The sequence below is a fragment of the Octopus bimaculoides genome, chromosome 22 (assembly GCF_046866305.1).
Source record: "Octopus bimaculoides isolate indiv1 chromosome 22, ASM4686630v1, whole genome shotgun sequence".
NCBI classification, from domain to species: domain Eukaryota; kingdom Metazoa; phylum Mollusca; class Cephalopoda; order Octopoda; family Octopodidae; genus Octopus; species Octopus bimaculoides.
Genome location: NC_142949.1, coordinates 33,717,681 through 33,722,680, shown reverse-complemented (window position 1 = coordinate 33,722,680; position 5,000 = coordinate 33,717,681).

Below are 5,000 nucleotides of genomic sequence, written 5' to 3'. Positions count from 1 at the left end.
AAAGCAATGCAAGGTAATAGAAGCAGAGAAAATATTGAGTATGTGAGCAGAGAAGAGAAAGAAAAGACAAAAAGAAAGAAGGAAGACAACAAGATTAAGCTTGGATTTATGAAGAATATAAATATATAAATTTATAAATACCTTCCCAATCAGCTTTCGAGTTGAAGAAAGGAAAAAAAAAAAAAAGAGAAAGGCAAAAATTCAATATACATTAATTACATATCACCTGTAATGAAATTAATTTAAAAACAAAACTGTCTTCGGTTGTACAAGTTTTCAAGTTTTCGTTTTAAATAAGTTTTCGAAATAAAATTCCAGAAACTTCAAACATTCTTTTGTTCTTTTTTGTTTTCTTTTTTGTCTCTTGATCGTGCAGTTATGTCACGAAACAGAGACTTTAATTAAGATACGTGTGCATAATATATATATATGTAAAATGTATATATATATATATATATATATATGTATGTATATATTATAAATGTATGTGTATATGTATTTTGGTACATAAAATATATGCACATGCAATGTATACACATGTGTGTATATTATATACGTATATATTTATATATATACATGTGTACATTTTATACATATGTATGCATATATATATGTGTGTGCATATGTGTATGCTTGTGTGTGTGTGTATACAAAGAAAGACAGATTTCAATTAGAAACATTAAAAAATATTATATATTACTACTATAGATAATATCATGATACATACACAATTTGTGTGTGTGTGTGTATGTGTGTTTGTGTGTGTGCGTGTGTGTGTGTTCTTTATTTTTTTTAAATCAATAAAATTTAGGAATCACATTTGAAGATTTTGATAAACATGGTTTCTTTAATAATAGAACTCAATATGTCCTATGAGGCAATTTTATACATTTCGGCTTGCCATATATATACTTACATACATACATACATATATATATATATATATATATATATATATATATATATATATATATATATATATATATATATATATATATGTGTGTGTGTGTGTGTGTGTGCATAAACAAAATAAAAATAAAACATTTTTAAATATGGTAAAAACTAGAAGTAAAAAAAAAAACCCAAATATTCCTGTGAGAATGTGATATAATCATTAACCATTGATTTTTGGTTTAAAAAAAAAAGAATGGCAATTAGCCAAAATAGTCTGAATTTAAAACAAAATTAAATATGATTTTTAAAAATTATTGCATGCTTCCTTGTACTAAGAATCAGTTGGATGTCTTTGAAACTTCAGACATTTACATAAATTCCTGTAGCCAAGTGATTTAGTCGGTCGAATGTTGTTCTTAACAATCAAAACACTCGTCATGAAAGATGTTAATTTTTAAGAAAGTTGACCCCAACCACACAGTAAACAAAATGTTGACAGTAAAAGATTTAAGAATTTTAAATCATCATCATCATCATCATAATCGTTTAACGTCTGCTTTCTATGCTGGCATGGGTTGGACAGTTTGACTGTGGTTTGGAGAGTCAACGGCTGCACCAGGCTCTAATTTGATCTGGTAATGTTTCTACAGCTGGATGCCCATCCTAATGCCAACCACTCCAAGAGTGTAGTGGCTGCTTTTTACTTTTACGTGCCACCAGCACAGGAGCCAGTCAGGCGGGCCTGGCATTGCTCACATTCAGATAGTGCTTTTTATGTGCCACCAACATGGGAGCCAGTCATGGGGTTCTGGCATTGCTCATGTTCAGATATGATAGTGCTTTTTATGTGCCACCAGCATGGGGACCAGTCAGGGGGTACTGGCATTGGCCACGTTTGGGTGGTGCTTTTTATGTGCCAGTGAATGCAATTATCTATCTATCTACATGTGTATGTGCGTGTGTGTGTATGTGTGTGCATGTGTTTGTTAAAACTAATACATTTTCTTTTATTCTTTTAGCTTCTTTCAGTTTCCATCTACCAAATCCCCTCACAAGGCTTTGGTCATCCTAGAAGACACTTGCCCAAAGTGCCAAGCAGTAGGACTGAACTCAGAGAAGCAAGCTTCTTATCACAGAGCCATGTCTGCACAAAGGATGTAAACATCAGTGAGGAAAGCCAATAAAATGGTGTTGCTGTGATATTTATTCTGCACCAGGTTACAAACACTTCCTTGTCATACTCGGTGCTAAAAAATAAAATGCAGTCAACTGGTTTTAACTAATGTTCACCATTTATGATCTAAAATAAAACAAATCGGTAAACTACTAATTGTAACAGTATATGCCTAGTTACTAATGTGTCTCTGCATATACAGTTCTTATTCGGTTTTCTTACTTTTTCTTTTCTCTTTTTTTTTTTTCACAGTTTCACAACAACAAAAAAACAGAAGTATCAAAAAAATCTGTAGAATTCATTAGCAAATTTTGACCTTAATTACACTTTCTAAATTAATTAAGGACAAGTAAAAAGCCGAAATACATAAAGCTTGCATCTAATAGGTGTATCGCATTACTCCTGAATAAAGTAACAATAAATAGAAAGAAATTCATGGTTATAATATCAATTAGCAATAGCAATTAGTAATATCAGTAATATAACAATCCTTAACAGCACATAACACTTAAATATTGCAATAATGATACATATATATATATATATATATATATATATATATATATATAGATATAGATATATACACATATATACATATATATATACATATATATATATAGATATATACACATATATACATATATATATACATATATATATATAGATATATACACATATATACATATATATATATACATATATATACATATATATATATATACATATATATACATATATACATATATATATATACATATATATATACACATATATATATTAGAAGAAAGAGCATAAAAAAAGGTAATGAAATTCTCAAAATGTTATTTTGTTTTTATGCAAGAATTTACCAATAGGGAATATTAAGTAGAGACTTACACTTTCATTTACCTAATTATTTTAATTGAAAAGCAATAAAAACTAACATGGATGGATAGATGGATGGACAGACAGACAGATGGAGTAGTCATATCAAATCTGACTTCTGGAACATTCATATCCACCAGTCTTTCCTAGGACATTACATGAGTGGTTTGCCTTTGCCAACATAAAGTGAACCTACTGCTTATGTATCTTTAGATGTTTCTTATTTCTTTATTGCCCACAAGGGGCTACATACAGAGGAGACAAACAAGGACAGATAAACAGATTAAGTCGATTATATCAACCCCAGTGCGTAACTGGTACTTATTTAATCAACCCCGAAAGGATGAAAGGCAAAGATGACCTCGGCGGTATTTGAGCTCAGAACTTAACGGCAGACAAAATACCGCTAAGCATTTCGCCCGGTGTGCTAACGTTTCTGCCAGCTCGCCACCTGAATATAACAAAATTATAATTATTAATGGCAATTCTCATACACACCCAACTGCATGAAAATTTCTTTAAATGAGACACAAAAAAAAAAGCATGACTTTCTCAAAATATTTTTCATTTTGTGCTAAAATTTGCAGATATGGGATTTTTATTGTTTAAATTAAAAACAAAAATAAACTAAGTTCGTTTACCCTTTGATCTTGCTAATTATTTTAATTGCAAAGAGGTTAAGAGCCAATATAAAAATACAATAAAATGCATTTTGTTGTTGCTGTTGTTGTTGTTGTTGTTTTTAGTTCCAGTTTAGTCATGATCAAACAGACCTAGCAGAAAATACATTCCATTTGTGACCATCCTGACATGTCATATTTTCAGGCAAAGTGTAACTTGAACTACATTGCCGAAAATGTCTTTTCTCCTTTGAAGATGGTGAGGCATCATTTAAAGGAGATTTAGCTGCTATTACTTGCAGGTTGAACAACCAACCATACAGAGGTTCCCTGATTGGCAATAAGATGCAGTCGTATTCTGATTTAATCAAATATTATAACATTCAATATTAACTGAACATTCATCATCATCATCATCATCATCATTTTAACATCCACTTTTCCATGCTGGCATGGGTTGGACAGAATTTGTCAAGGTGGTTTTTTTTTTTCTATGGCTGGATGCCTTTCCTTCACCAACCTTCAACTGTTTTCCATGGAAAATTGACAACAAAGAACAGAGCTTACATGAGGGTGACACTCATTTACAGCAACTGTCACGTGATATCAGGCCAAGGAGACAGTAATACATGAGATATCAATGAAGTGATTGTTTAGTTTCAGAATGGCATTGTCAGGTAGGAGTGAGAGGTCAGATCTGGCTGATTTGAACATAAAACAAATAGAATATCTGGATTAGATAAGGCTAGTTTAACCTGTTAGCATTCTGATTAATCTGTCTATTGTAATGCTTATCTATTCACATTGTTTTGAATTAATCATGCACTGTCTTGTAGCTTTGAGATTTCAATGATATATTTTTTAGAATGACATTGTATGGTAGGCATGAAAGGCCTGATCTGGTCAGTTTGAATACAAAACAAGTAGAATATCTGAGCCTGATGTGGCTAGTTTGACCCTTTGGCATTCAGATTACTCAGTCAAATGTAATGCATATTTATTCACATTGTCTAAATTAATCCCCCATTATCTCATAGCTTTCAAGATTTCAACAATGTGATTATTGATATTTAGAATAACATTGTAGGGTGGGTGTGAGAGGCCAGATAGGGTTGGTTTAAACATGAAACAAGTAAAATACTTCGGCCAGATATGGTCAGTTAAATTACTACAGCATTCTTTTTTTACCCTTTTTCATGATTCAGCCATTGGACTGTGACCCTGCTGGAGCACCGTACAGTAAATTTTCTTTTATATATATATATACAGTGACTGGCTGTGGAGGTCCGGTAGAATAAAACAGGAACAAAAGGAGTTCGTAGGCAAAACATCATTGAGACCGACTACTTTGGACTGCGTTGATAAAACACTTGCCAAGGAAGCTGCACATTAGAACCAAATGCATAACCATGCAACCATGCACGAATACTTCTTGTGTTGACATTTAA